Source organism: Oryctolagus cuniculus, chromosome 1 (assembly GCF_964237555.1).
Source record: "Oryctolagus cuniculus chromosome 1, mOryCun1.1, whole genome shotgun sequence".
Taxonomy (NCBI): Eukaryota; Metazoa; Chordata; class Mammalia; order Lagomorpha; family Leporidae; genus Oryctolagus; species Oryctolagus cuniculus.
This window is the reverse complement of record NC_091432.1, coordinates 123,668,763-123,684,522: the sequence shown is the minus strand read 5'-3', so window position 1 is coordinate 123,684,522 and position 15,760 is coordinate 123,668,763. Positions and strand designations below refer to the sequence as shown.

Below are 15,760 nucleotides of genomic sequence, written 5' to 3'. Positions count from 1 at the left end.
AGACAAAATAGATTGACCTCTAGCCAGACTAGCAAAGAAAAAAAAGAGAAAGAATTCAAATAAATAAAATTAGAGATGAAAAGGGAGACATGACAACTGATTCCACTGAAATACAAAGGATCATAAGAAACTACCAGGGCAGGCGCTGTGGCTTAGCAGGTAAAGCCGCCTCCTGCAGTGCTGGCATCCCATATGGGTGCTGGTTCAAGTCCCAGCTGCTCCACTTCTGATCCAGCTCTCTGTTATGGCCTGGAAAAGCTGTGGAAGATGGCTCAAGTCCCTGGGCCCCTACACCTGTGTGGGAAACACGGAAGAAGCTCCTGGCTCTTCCTGGCTTCAGATTGGTGCAGCTCTGGCCATTGCAGCCATCTGGGGAGTGAACCATTGGATGCAAGACCTCTCTCTCTCTCTGCCTCTGCCGCACTATAACTCTGCCTTCCAAATAAATAAATAATTTTTTTAAAAGAAACTACCATGAAGGACTACACACTAATAACTAATAAATTGGAAGATCTTGAAGAAATGGATACATTCCTGGATTCATATAACCTACCAAAATTAAGTCAAGAAAGTATAGACAATCTAAACACATCCTTAACAAGCAGTGAGATTGAAGCAGTAATCAAAAGTCTTCCATCAAGGAAAAGTCCATGACCTGATGGCTTTACTGCTGAATTCTACAAAACATTCAAAGAGGAAGTACCTGCAATACTTTTCAAGCTATTCCAAAATACTGAACAGGATGGAACTCTGCCAGCAATACTTTGATACCAAAACCAAAGACACCACAGAGAAAGAAAACTGCAGACCTATATCCTTGATCAACTTAGATGCAAAGGTTCTCAACAAAACATTAGCAACTCTAATCCAAAATACCATCAAAAAGCTCATACATCACAATCAAATGAGATTTATCCTGGCAATGCAAGGATGGCTCAACATTTGCAAATCACCAAATGTCATAATCACATGAATAGAATGAAAAACAAAAACCACAGGATCATCTCAATAGATGCAAAGAAAGCATGTGATAAGATTCAGCATTTTCATGGCAAAAATCTCCACAAATTAGGTATAGAAGGAACATTCTTCAAAATTATAAAGGCTACATATCACAAACCAACAGCGAGTATCATACTGAATAGGGAAAAACTGAAAGCGTTTCCGCTCAGATCTGGAACAAGGCAAGGATGTCCACTTTCCCCACTCTTACTCAATATAGTACTGGAGGTTTTAGCAAGAGCAATTACCTAGGAAAAAGGGCATCGACATTGGAAAAGAGGAAGTCAAATTATCCATGTTTGCAGATGACAGGATGTTGTGCATGGAAAAACCCAAACACTCCAGCAAAAAGCTGTTAGAATTGATAAACCAACTGAATAACATTGCAGGTTACAAAATAAACGTGAAAAAAATAGTAGTTTATTGGTATGCTAATGATGAACTCACTGAAAGAGAAATCAAGAAGAAAACCTCATTTACAATAGCCACAAAAAAATCAAATAGTTAGAAATAAATGTAACCAAAGAAGCAAAAGATCTCTACAGTGAAAATTATCAAACTTGGATGACCAAAAAAAAAAAAAAAAAAAAAAAAAAACCACCAAAGACACAGAAAAAATTGCAAGATATTTTTTGCCCATGAATCAGAAGAATCAATATTATTAAAATGCCTATACTATCTAAAGCAACTTACAGATTCAATGCAATCCCTATCAAAATACCAATGGCATTCTTTACAGAGTTAGAAAAAACAATCCTAAAATTCATATGGAATCACAAAAGACTTCAATAGCCAAAGTGATCCTGAGCAAGAAAACGAAGCAGGAGGCATCACAATATGTCATTTCAAAGCATACTACAAAGCTACAGTAATTAAAACAGCTTGGTACTAGTATAAAAACTGATACATAGATCAATGGGAACAGAATAGAGAGCCCAACGTACAGCCAACTGATTTTTGACAAAAGTGCTCAGACCACACAGTAGAGTGAAGATAATCTCTTCAACAAATGGTGCTGGCAAAACTGGATGTATATATATAGAAGAATGAAATTGGATCCATACCTCTCACCATATACCTTGATCAATTCAAGATGGATCAAAGATCTAAATTTAAGACCTAAGACTATGAAGTTGGTGGAAGAAAATGTAGGAGAAACACTCCAAGACATTTGTGTAGGGGATGAATTCTTAGACAAGACCCCCAAAGGACAGGCAACAAAAGCAAAACTAAAGAAATGAGACTATATTGAACTCAGAAGCTTTGGCACAGCAAAGGAAATGATCAATAGATCAACAGCCAACAGATTGAAAGAAAATATTTGCAAACCACCTATCTGACAAAGGATTAATATCCTGAATATATCAGCAGGTTAAAAAACCGAACAACAAAAACCTAACTGGTCCAGTTGAGAAGTGGGCAGAGGACGTTAATAGACAGTTCTCAAAAGAAGAAATACAAATGGCCAACAAATATATGAAAAAATGCTCAACAGCACCAGAAATCAGGGAAATGCAAATGAAAACCACAGAGATGCCACCTCACCCCTGTTAGAAAGGCTCAAGTCCAAAACATGGAGAGTTACAAATGCTGGTGAGGATGTGGAGAAAGGGGAACACTTATACACTGTTGGTGGGAATGTCACCATGGAGATTAGTGCGGTCACCATGGAGAACAGTGTGGAGGTTTCTTATAAAACTAGAAATAGACTTGCCATACGATCCAGCAATCCCACTAGTGGGTAAGTACCCAAAAGATTTGAACACAACATGTCAAAGAATTACCTGTAGCGCCATGTTTATAGCAGCGCTGCTCACAATAGCCAAAATTTGGAACCAATCAAGGTGTCCAACATCAGATGAATAGATACAGAAAATGTGGTATATATACACAATGAATATTATTCAGCTATAAAAAAGAAAAAATTCTACCATTTGTAGCAAAATGGAGGCAACTAGAGGACATAAGGTTGAAAGAAGCTGGACCCAGAAAGACAAATAACACATGTTCTCCCTTATATGTGGGAGCTAAAATTTAAAAACCAAACGAAAAAGAAAAAAAGAACAAAAAAAGAAGAAATGTCTGTGTGTATCAGTATTGCTGCAAATGTAGTTTTAAAAAATATTTATTTATTTATTTGAAAGGCAAAGTTACAGAGAAGCAGAGAGAGAGAGAGATGTTTTCATTCCCCAAATGGCTGCAATGGCCAGAGCTGCACCAATCCAAAGCCAGGAGACAGGAGCTCCTTCCAGGTCTCCCACGCAGGTACAGGGGCCCAAGAACTTGGACCATCTTTTACTGTTTCCCCAGGCCATAGCAGAGAGTTAGATCAGAAGAAGAGCAGCTGGTTCTTGAACCAGCGCCCATATGGGATGCTGGCACTGCAGGTGGCGACTTTACCTGCTAAGCCATAGTGCTGGCCCCTGCAAATATAGTTTTGTAAAACTTTGTTTTATACCTTTGCCAAACCAATGGTTAAGAATATTATACTACTATAGTTTTAATGATCTGTGATTACTTTAAAATTTACTGTATATGGGTGAAATGATTATTTTTCCATTCAATTATTGCTTATAGCTGTTGTCTATATTCTTACTAAACCAGGATCTTTTTTGCTTTTTATTTGTTAAACTTCTTAGTCAGTGAAGTATTAAGCCTTTTAACTGTAATGTAAATTTAAAATATGTTTTCTCAAAAACAAAAAAAAATGAAAGAAAGAAGAAAGGAGGATGAGAGGGAGAGAGGGGAGAGAGAGGGAAGAAGGAAGGGAATATTATTATGTTCTTAGAATTGTATCTGCAAAGCACATTGAATCTGTAAAAAAATAATTAAAATATAAAAAAGAAAGAAAAGAATAAAACAAGAAATAAAAGAAGACCAAGAAAGAGAATGCAGAGAAACAATTCAACATTCTAGCAGATTTGATACAGAGATGGAAGTAATTAAACAAAATCAGGGGCCAGCTGTGGCGCAGCAGGTTAAAGCCCTGGCCGGCAGTGCCGACATCCCATACGGGTGCTGGTTCTAGTCCCGGCTGCTCCTCTTCTGATCCAGCTCTCTGCTATGGCCTGGGAAAGCAGTAGAAAATGGCCCAAGTCCTTGGGCCTCTGCACCCATCTGGGGAGAGCCGGAAGAAGCTCCTGGCTCCTGGCTCCTGGCTTTGGATCAGCACAGCTCCAGCCATTACAGCTATCTGGGAAGTGAACCAGCAAATGGAAGACCTCTCTCTCTGTCTCTACCTCTCTCTATAACTCTGTCTTTCAAATAAATAAAATAAATCTTTTTTAAAAAATCAAGTTAAAATCTTTCAGCTGAAAAATACACTAAGTGAGTTTAAAAACATAATTGAGGGCATCAGTAGATCAGTATCTTTTCTAACTACAATGCAAAAACCTAGACATCAAGAAGAGAAACTTTGCAAATGGCACAAATGCATGGAATTTAAACAACTTACTCCTGAACAACCAACGTATTCAGGAATAAATCAAGGAGTTCCAGGCTCCTGGCTTCAGTCTGGCCCAGCCCCAGCCACTGCAGCCATTTGCAGAATAAGCCAGCTGGTAGAAGATTTCTCTCTCTGTAACTCTGCCTTTCAAATAAATAAATAATATTTTTTTAATTTAAGAAAAAGCCTATAAAGTACCCAAGACAATGACTGGAAACAAACCCCAGTGGTAAGTAACCACATTATGAAATATCGGAATGTGAGGGATACAGAACATAAAATCCTGCACACTCCACAGCTGCAAACTAAACCCGTAGGGATCAGGAATTGAAAGAGAAAAAAAAATCAGCTTCCCAACGGCAGCACAGGGAGGAGAAGACAACGAACAGAGCTTTCAAAACTCGGAGAGGAAATAATTTCCGATGAGTATCCTGTGTCCAGGCAAACCATCCATCAGATGTGAGGGAAGAAAAGCGACAGCGTTTTGTTTGTAAGTATGGATTCTGATTTATTTATTTAATTTATCTGAGAGATACAGAGACGGAGAGACAGAGCTGCCACCCCCTGGTTCACTTTCCAAGTACTCACAGCAGCTGGGGTTGGGTTAGGCTGAAGCCAGAAACCTGGAACTCAGTCCAGGTCTCCTTGGGCGGTGAGGACCCAACTTTTTGAGCCATCTTTGCTGCCTTCCACGGTGTGCAGTAGCAGGAAGCTGGGATCATGAGCAAAACCGGGACCTGAACCAAGGTCTCCAATGTGGGGGTGTGAGCATCTTCAACTGCACCCTAATTGCAAAGCCAAACATCTGCCCCAAAAGTGACATTTTTATTTTATTTGACAGATAGAGTTAGACAGTGAGAGAGAGTGAGACAGAGAGAAAGGTCTTCCTTTCGTTGGTTCACCCCCCAAATGGCTGCTACAGCCGGTGTGCTGCGCCAATCCGAAGCCAGGAGCCAGGTGCTTCCTTCTGGTCTCCTATGCGGGTGCAGGAGCCCAAGTACTTGGGCCATCCTCCACTGCCTTCCCGGACCCCAGCAGAGAGCTGGACTGGAAGAGGAGCAACCAGGACTAGAACCCGGCGCCCATATGGGATGCCGGCGCCACAGGCGGAGGATTAACCAAGTGAGCCACCACCGCCAGCCCCCAAAGTGACATCTTAAATATGCAAGATCTCAAAAAGCAACTGGGTCTTGTGGGACCTGCATCTTTTATACGCTGGGGAGCTCTTTTTAAGAAAATGCTGTGCGTGACAGGGCCAGCATTGTGTTGTAGGGGGTAAAGCCATTGCCTGCATGCCGGCGTCCCACCTGGGCACTATTTCATGTCCAGGCTTCTCCACTTCCAATCCAGCTCCCTGCTAATGGACTGCAAAGAGCAGAAAAGATGGTCAAAGTGCTTGGGTCCCTGCTACCCACGTGGGAGACCTGGAAGAAACTCTTGGCTTTGGTCTGGCCCAGCTCCAGCCATTGTGGCCTTCTGGGGAATGAACCAGTGGATGGACACGCTCTCTCTCTCTCTCTCTCTAACTCTTTCAAATAAATAAATAAAAATCTAAAAAAAAAAAAAAGAAGCCATGAAATCACATGCCAGTATGAACATGAACATGTATTTAGAACGGGAAATGAAATTAAAGCATACTGGGGCCATGGGTGTTCAGGGTTTTTTTCCTAAAGAACTCTAGAATATTATCCCAAAATGCTTCAGGTTGATGGCTTTAATTCCCCACTGAACAACTGAAAGCAATTTGTAGCACTAGAGGAACTGTGGGCTTCCAGGCTCAATATGTCTGTTTCCACGTACCCTTTCCCAGAAAGCTATGCGACAGCGAAACCAGGGAATACAGAAGAATGGGATCCAAGAAACAGGAATCCAGTGCATTCCCAGGGCGGCAGTGAGGGGTGCAGTCCTCGTATGCCAAGTCCCAGACACTACCCGGCCTCAGAGAATGAGAACGAGCAGGAATGATCCATATGGATGGACAACTTGATGTTTTAACTCTACGGGGAGGAACTTTATCATTTTGTCAGAGTTTGAAGAAGAATTGATGATGAACTCTGAAAAAAAAAAAAAAGCAATAAAAGGAAATAGAGTGAACAGTAGCAACTGTTCACTCCAGAGGGAAAGAAAAAAAATTGATGAGGAAAGGCGGGGTAAAGATCAGGATCAGCCCCTCGCCTGAGACGGGCATAATATTTACACAGTCACAACAGTGCAAACATGCCACTCACATATCCAGATGGGCACGGAACTATCAGGAAAGGGAATTGAGTGTGAAGTGGAATGATGAGGTGTAAACCTGCTAAACTCAGCCTCCAAGGTAAGACATCAGTAGATGTTATCCAGAACTACAAGAAAGAAATGTTCCTACCAGCATGGTGTTTAGGGACCTGCGAGGAACTAACAGAGATACACCAACCAAAGCATTAAAAGAAAGGAGGCAACTCAGCAGAAACCTTCTAGAACTAATGACTTCTAAGATAAGGCGTTGATTTACATTGACCAAAGTGGGAAATAACAAAAGAAAGGCGGACACTCAAGCTGAAAAAGAAAATGTAGGGGGTGGATATTTGGCCTATCAGTTGACACTGGGGTTGGATTCCCAGCGCTGGCTGCAGCTTCCTGCTAATATGGACCTTGGGGGCAGGGAGGGGGGTGGGCAGCAGTGATGGCTCAAGTAATTGGGTACCTGTCACCCACATGGGAAACCTGGACTGTGTTCCTAACTCCTGTCTTTGGCTCTGGCCCAACCACTGTAGGCATTTCTAGAGTCAACAAGCACATAGGAAATCTCCCTCCATTTCTGTCCTCATCTCTCTGTTTCTCAAGTAAATAACTAACTAACTAAATAAACGTTTGGGTTTTTTTTTTCTTTAAGCAAAGAAAATGAAAGTGCCTCTCCCTAACTTCTCCAAATCCACTGTGTCTCAAAATCTCATCCTACAGCCAACTGCATCCGGATTCTCTGGAGTCTGTCTGCAGTCCAGATGTATAGACCATCCTAGACCCATGCCATCATTCCTTGGTTCCAGGACCCCTCCCCCACCAACACCCAAATCCACAGATACACCGGTCCTTTATGTAAAATGGCATAGAATTGGATCATGGCCTGTGGACTTCCTCATTTAAAATGGAATCCCTACCACAGTGTAAATGCTATGTGAACTGACATCATACTGTTCAGGGAAGAAAACCCTGTACATTTTCCATATGGGTGCAGTTTCTTTCCCCTGAACATTTCCAATCTGTGGCTGATACAATCCATCCACGTGGAATCCAAGGAGGACCAGCCATGGTCAGCATTTCCCCAGGTGGGACCCAGATGCTACAATCAAAAGATGATTCCCCTGGACTCATTGCACTACAGTTTTTGGTACAACAAAATCCATGACTCACAAAACCTGCCATGGCAGGCACTGCGAGCTGCCAAGCACGTGTCCCTTTCTCCCCCTCCCTTATGAGTGAAAGTCCTCTTTTGTTGCATTCACAACGTGTTCAACTGTGACATTAGGTTTTCTCAGGCTCCTCTGGCAGCTGGCAATGGCCGTGTGACGTGCGTGTAGTTCTGGCCAATATGATGTAAGAAGTCTACCGGGTGCAATATCCAGGAAAGCTATTAGGTTTTTAAAGACTTATTTATTTACTTAAAAGTCATAGTTCCACAGAGAGAGAAGGAGAGGCAGGGAGAGAGAGAGAGAGAGAGAGAAAGAGAGAGAGAGAGAGAGTCTTCCACTCACTGGTTCACTCCCCAATTGGCTGCAACGGTCAGAGCTGTGCCGACCCACAGCCAGGAACCAGGAGCCTCTTCCAGGTCTCCCACCAGGTGCAGGGGCTCAAGGACTTGGGCCATCTTCTACTGCTTTCTCAGGCCACAGCAGAGAGCTGGATCGGAACTGGAGCAGCCGGGACTCGAACCAATGCCCATGTGGGATGCTGTCACTGCAGGTGGTGGCTTTACCTGCTAGGCCACAGCACCAGCCCCCGAAAGCTATTATTATTATTTATCATGAAACAGAACAGACTCAGCTGGTGCCTGCCTTCCGCACTTCCTCCTGCAGAAGCACAGAGAACTGAGAGCCAGACAGCCGTGTTCTGGAACTACTTTCCCAGCCTTGGACTCCCCACCCCCAGTCTTTACTCGTCTGAGGAAAACACGCTGCTTCCTTGCTTAAGGCACTGCTGATACCTGCACCCGAATGGAATGCTCATGTCATCACATACTTGTTCAAACCTTCATTGGGCATATATGAGGGGTCTTGAAACAAGTTCGTGGGAGGGGTTGGCATTGTGGCATAGTGGGTAAAGCTGCCACCTGCAACACTGGCACCCTAAACGGGTGCCAGTTTGAGCCCCAGCTGCTCCACTTCTGATCCAGCTACCTGCTAATGCACCTGGGAGAGCAGTGGAAGATGGCCCAAGTTCTTGGGCCCCTGCACCCAGGTGGGAGGCCTGGAGGAAACTCCTGGCTCCTAGCTTCAGCTTAGCACAGCTCCAACCTTTGGGGCCATTTGGGAAGTGAATCAGCGGATGGAAGATTGATCTCTCTCTCTCTTTCTCTCCCTCTCTCTCTTTAACTCCTCCTTTCAAATAAATAAAATAAATCTTTAAAAAATAGTTTATGGAAAATACATATTATGATAAAAAACTACTCATGGATTTGAGAATTTTTTTTCACTAAAATAAACTTACTGGGGTGGGCATTTGACCTACAAGTTATATGCTGCTTGGGGCACTCACATCGCATATCAGAGTTTCTGGGTTTGAGCCCCGCTTCTCTCCTGGTTCCAGTTTCCTGTTAGTGCACACCCGGGAGGCAGCAGGGATGGATGGCTGTAGTACTTGTGTCCCTGCCACCTACATGGCAGTCCTGGATGGAGCTCCTGGCTCCTGGAATCAGTCTGGCTCATCCCTGGCTGTTGTAGGCATTTGGAGAGAAGACCAGAGGATGGGAGCACTCTGTGTGTGTATCTGTTTGTCTCTGTCTCTCTCCCTCTCAAATTAATAAAATAAATTTAAAAATTAAAAAAGCTTCTCATCTTTTAATTCCATTTTCCATTAACTTTTTGAGGTACCCTTGTATTGAGCACATGACGCTGAGTGCCTAGATGCAATGACATAGTAGGCCAGCCAAATACAGCACTTCCTCTGAAGGAAAGCAGAATACAGTTAGAAAAGATGGATCTGTTGCTACACTGGTCCCAAATGATGGTTTGACTTCAACTTTACAGTGATGTGAAAGCAAATCACACTCAGTAGAAGCTGCACCTGGAGTTTTGAAATTGGGTCTTTGCCCAGGCCACGCTCAGTGGCCCCATCCTGTTTGGTGATGCTGAGTAGCGCCAGAGAGCATAGCTCCCAGTCAGCCCCCTGGTCACAGCAGGAGACAGCCCACCCTGCACTGTGTGCTGTGTTCCTAAGCGGGGATGTTTGGCAGGTTGGGCGTATTAAATGCGTTTTTGGCTGATGATACTTTCAATGTACAATGTGTTTATTGGGGCATGACCCCATTGTAAGTCGGGGAGCACTTGTTTTTGAGCCCAGGGTTCAGGGACACTATTGTTGGCTGTCACAGACCTCAAAGCAATAGCACATTTCACAACAGTCACTTGATTTGTATGTTTAGGAAATTCCCAAGGCGCCACGTGCCAGGAGAGCGATGTTTGAGCAGTGTGGGGGCTAGAACGTAGCAGTCATTCGGTGAAGCAGGTCTGCTGATAACATGGGGAACTTCCTTAATTTTTCCTAAGCCCAGTTGTTTTTTTTTTTTTTTTTTTTTAATACTACAAGATTGGACTTGGTAGCCTGTAAGCCTTAAAATATTTGTTGTGAACACACTGAATGAGCAAAGGTGGGCATAAAATATGCCAAAACAGAGTGTTTCTAAATTTTAGGTTCTAAGAGTTTTCAAACAGAGGATGTATAAAATACATGTTCAGGAAATGGCATCACAATCCCCTATGCAAAATTAAATGTACAAAAATATGTTGGAGGGAGCTATGGAGTTCTGGAAAAAATTCTGGTTTGAGTCCTGGCCCTGCTCTCTGAGCGCTGAGCAGTCCTGCACAAGATTCACAATGTTTGTTTCCTCATTTCCGTTTTTATCTTATTTAAACATGTTTATTTATGTGTGAGGATTGAGAAAGAGAGAGCGTGAGACTTTCATTTGCTGGTCCACTCCCAAATGTTTGCAACAGCTAAGACTGGACCAGGTAGAAGCCAGGATCCCCAATGTGGGTGTCAGGAACCCAATCACTTGAGCCATCACCCTCCAGGCTCTGCATTAGCATAAACTGGAGTGTCGAGAGGGCCTGGGAATTGAACCCTGGTCCTGTGATGTGGAACATAGGCATCTTAATGGATGTCTTAACCATTAACATAGGTAGGCATCGTAACGGATGTCTTAGCCAGTGATAAATGCCCAGCCCTTTATTTTTAAGTTTATTTAAAAATGCACTACCAAAAGCAAGACCAAACACGTATCTAAGCACTACAACCACTTCTAACACTACAAGAAGCTGTAACTGCACACCTAATAATCGCCTATTATCTAAGGATTTTGCTAATTTGATCCTGGTGCCCCCTATTTCATCAAGAAATAGAAACAACTACTTGACACAATTAATAATTAAAAAAATGTACAAAGGCTCTCATTTTAGTCACCAAAATAATACATTTGAGGGAGATATGCAAAAAAAAAAATAAAAAATAAAAATAAAAATCAAGGAACCTGGCACTGAGATCCTGGTAGGATCGCCCAAGAACATCCAGGCATGTGGGTCAGGCTGCAGCAATGGCTCCGTTTCCCCGGGTGGACAGTTGTCTCTGAACCCCCCCGCTGCCCAGCATCACCCCCATGAGGGGAGCAGGAGCTGCAAGGCCACCGGGAGAGGTCTCCCCATGCCAGCTCCCTGAGCCCTGGGCGCCGGTCTCCCCTGTATGAAACAGGGACACTACTATCACAAGGTATCACTTTGTGGTCAGCAAAGTCTGATGATGGTCTGATGACCATCAGGCTAGATGATGGCTTGGAACTGGCAATGGGACTGCAGGGGCCGTGGAGGGCAGGCATGTGCCTTGATAGATTCCGTTGAATTCTGCGTCACTCACAGGAGACTGATGGATCTCTTGACTAGGACACCTTGTAACCATTTCATGCTTAAGAGAGCAGGTGAGGGAAACAGAGCCGCTAAATTCGAATTCCCTCTCTGCTTGTTTCTAGTCCCAGGGAAGGTTAAGGGAGGGAGGGTGGAAGAGCAGTGGCGCTTATCTGGCTTCTGTTTGTTTGTTCATCTTCAATATGGTCTAATCTTGGGAATAGTCCTGTGTTTGCTTTCTGACCTGTCTTTGGGGCAAATAGAGCTAGCAAATGTGTCCACTTATGATGACACACAAGTGACTTCAACTCCCTTACCCACAATAAAAGTTTTGCAACAGCAGGGACTTTGACTATGGGAGTGGCCTCTGCCCAGGGTCAAATTGCCCTAACCCATTTCAACAAGGAAGTGCCATTGAGGAAATCAGTCAATCCTTTGCTTATGCCAACAGAGGTAGTATCTGTAATTTGAATAACAAAACCCAGCAGTTGATGTTATCTTGAAGATGGTGAGGAGAAAATAAGTCTTTTCCTTTTACACCCTCCTCCCCAGCCTTTGCCAAGCCCTGCCTCAAAATGCCACTTGATGAGCATAAGCCAGACCCCCTAACGCAGGGGCCTACGGTGGACTGAACTGGTACCCAAAGTGAGACTCAGTAACTCAGCCTCCCCCCTAGAAGCCACCAGCCACCAGCGGGCTGAGTACAAGGACACTCATGGTTTGGGGAGGGGTAATCAGAGGTCCTGTTTCCATTATCCACGGAAGAAGCAGAATAAAATATCACAGCTCTTTGATATGGAGAAAACTGAAGTCTTAGCTCCAGCAGAACAAATAATGAACAACCAGAGAGAATGCTTTACCTGCTACCTGTCTCTGGCCACCCCTACTCGTAAAACAGAGAGTTCAAGATTCAATAAAACCATGGTGTAATTCCATATCTTTCCCAGAAATTCCAGGAACAGAAGGTGCCCAGATCATCACCATGCCAAGAAACTCAGCAGTCAGGAAGCGGCGCTCGCTCAGGGGCACTGGCGAAACAAGGGTTTTCCTTCTGTTTCTCCCCGCACATAATTTCTCACCGCACCAAACCTAGGTCAGAGCGAGCGTGGCGCACACAGCTGGCTGGAAGAAAAGTACGTGCTTCTGACGAACTATAAAGCACACCACCTGTCAAAGTGAGTGTAAAACTACAGGGAACCTGCAGCGGCTCTCCCTGTAGAAAGAAGGCCACGCACTTTGCGACAGGCACAGCCCTGCGGGTGGGACGCAGGAGTGTATGGTGCGGGTGGGACGCCGCGCCCGCGAGGAGGAGAAGCCAGACCCCAGGGATCGGCCCGGGAGAAGGAATGTGATGGAAATGACCCTTTCCGCGGTTTCCCGGAACGGTGGTCTCTCCTCCTACATTTAAAAAAATGATTTCTATTTAATCAAGCGTAGGTTTCGCTGGATGCAACGCAAGGCTTCCGTCCAGGGCCAGACCCAGCTCCCAGGCGCGTTTCTCTGCACCCAGACGCCGGCGCGGACGCAAACCGCGGGTCCCGCTGCCCACCTCACCCTCGGCTCCCACAGCGCTCTCCACCCAGCGCTCTGTGACAGGAGCTCCATCGCGACTTCGAGGGACTTTCTCAGTCGCCTCGGGTTCTTAGATTCCAGCAAAGAATCTGGTTCGCCTGTTCGCTGTGGGAGCTCCCAGGAGGGGACCGCGGGGGTCCAGGTGCGCACAGGGACGCGAGCAAGCTGACAAGGACCCGCCGTCTCAGAGACCAGCCGTTGCCGCGGGCAGGTGGGATGGAGGCCTCGGGCTTCACCCCTGCAGCCCACCGGACAGCGCCTCGATCCGACTCGTCGGGGACACCCGTGAGTTCCAGGGACTCCGACTCGTGGGACGCGCCCGCTCGCCAACCCCAAGGGACTTCCGCGAAACCAGGGCCCTCGGGTCCCCTCCGCCTCTCTCCACTTGACCGCACCTTCTCGTTGGCGCGCCCCTCCCCCACCGGCGTCCCCCCGCAGAGGGACCCCCCCCCCTTCCGTGCATCTCACCCGCTCCGAGTCCCCGAGCTCACCGCGGGCGTCTGACCTGCTGTGTGTGTGTGTGTGTGTGTGTGTGCGTCCTCAACCGTCCGCAACCGGAGCCAAGCAGCAGTGCGGTCACCCAGGAGCAGGTGCAGGCGCTGCCGCCCTGCCGGCCCCGCTCCGCCCCGCCGCGCCCCGCCCTACTCAGCCGGCCTCAGCTGCCCAGGCCGTCCTCACCCCGATCTCTCCCCTGCCCCTGCCTGCTCCCGCTGCCTGGCTCGGCCTGCGTTTCGCTCCTAGCTCCTCACCCCCTTCTTTCCCCCTGAGTCGTCCCAGGCCCAGGTACATCCTAGGGTGTGTGCTTCAGCAGAGAACGGTTCCCTGGTGGCCAGGTGGACTGAAACCAACCGTGACCTCCGACGCAACCACAGGCCCTCCTGGGCTGCTAGGGCCACCACCGGAACACACTGGACGGGTAGCCTGGAAGGCCATATCCACCCCACTCCCCCAAAATCGTTGCCCAGATCCATGCTATGTGCTTTCCACCTGTGTTTCTTCTGGTAGTTTCATAGCTTAGCATCTTAGATGTAAGCCTTTAATCCATCTTGGGTTGATTTTTGTATATGGTAAGAGATAGCGGTTTATTTTCACCCTTAAAGCAAAACAAACAAACAAACAAAAAAACAAGTAGGATTACATTAAACTGAGACTTCCTCACCACTAAGGAATCAACAGAGTGAAGAGATAGCCCACAGTATAGGAGAAAATATTTGCAAATTGTGCATCTGATTAGGAGTCAATGTCCAAAATATATAAGGAACGTGAACAATTCAATAGCAAGAACAAAAAAAATCCTATTTTAAAAATGGGCAAAGGATCTGAATACACTTTTCTTTTCTTTTTTTTAATCTTTTATTTATTTATTTGAGAGGTAGAGTTACAGATAGTGAGAGGGAGAGACTGAGAGAAAGGTCTTCCTTCCATTGGTTCAATCCCCAGATGGCCGCAATGGCTGGAGCTGTGCTAATCCAAAGCCAGGAATCAGGTGCATCTTCCCAGTCTCCCATGCGGGTGCAGGGGCCCAAGCACTTGGGCCATCTCTACTGCTTTCCCGGGCCACAGCAGAGAGCCGGATTTGAAGTGGAGCAGCCGGACTTGAACCAGTGCCCATGTGGGATGCCGGCAACGTAAGTGGAAGATTAATCTATTGTGCCACAGAGCTGGCCCTTTCTTTTTCTTTCGTTCTTTTTTTTTTTTTTTTTTTAAAGACATACAAATGACTAACAGGTAAATAGAAAAAATGCCCAATATCACTAACCATAAGAGAAATGCAAATCAAAACCACAATAAGATATCACTTCACACCTGTTGCAGTAGCTATTATATATAAAAAGATAACAGAAGTAGATCTGTATGTAGAGGAAACAGAATGTTTATAGAACGATGGTAGGAATGTAAATTAGCATAGCCATTATGGAAAACAGCGTGAAGTTTCCTCAAAATATTAAAACTAAGATTACCAACTAATCCAGCAAGCAAGCCTACTACTGGGCATTTATTCAAAGAAGATGGGGGACCAGCACTGTGGCATAGAGGGTAAAGCCGCCACCCACAGTGCCAGCATCCCATATGGGCACTGGTTCTAGTCCTGGCTGCTCCACTTCCAGGCCAGCTCTCTGCTGTGGCCCAGGTAGGCAGTGGAGGATGGCCCAAGTGCTTGGGCCCCTGCACCCACGTGGGAGACCTGGAAGAAGCTCCTGGCTCCTGGCTTCGAATCAGCCATTGCAGCCATCTGAGGAGTGGACTAGTGGATGGAAGACCTCTCTCTCTCTCTCTCTGTCTCTCTGTAACTCCGTCTTTCAAATAAATTAATAAATCTTAAAAAAAAAACAACCAAAAGAGATGAAATCAATATGTCAAGGAGATACTTGCACTCACATATTTATTGGAGCAACAGCAAAGACATGGAAGCAACAGACAGACAACGGAGGTGCCCGTCGATGGATGAATGGATAAAGAAAATGTGGTCTATACACACAATGGAATGCTACTCAGCTGTAAATAAAACCAAAATCCTGTCATTTGGCTGAACCTGGAGGACTTCATGTTACATGAAATAAACCAGGCAGGGAAAGATAGATACCACATGGTCTCACTTCGGTGGGATCTCAACAAGTTGACCTCATAGTATAGAGTGGCATGGTGGTTG

General features: G+C 45.4%; 1 protein-coding gene across 4 annotated transcripts in view; it reads right to left on the bottom strand.

The window, feature by feature from the left end:
* Positions 1-13,748, bottom strand: part of TMEM45B (transmembrane protein 45B) — a 50,371-nt gene extending 36,623 nt beyond the window's left edge. The window contains exon 1 of one of the 4 annotated variants that reach the window (XR_011385012.1): positions 13,579-13,711. The gene's annotated coding sequence lies outside the window, so the exon portion shown is untranslated. Of the gene's footprint in view, positions 1-13,578 lie in introns of all 4 variants that reach the window. The other 3 variants (XM_070065549.1, XM_002708356.5, XM_070065544.1) reach the window with 3 other exon arrangements.
* Between the last annotated feature and the right edge of the window lie 2,012 nt (positions 13,749-15,760).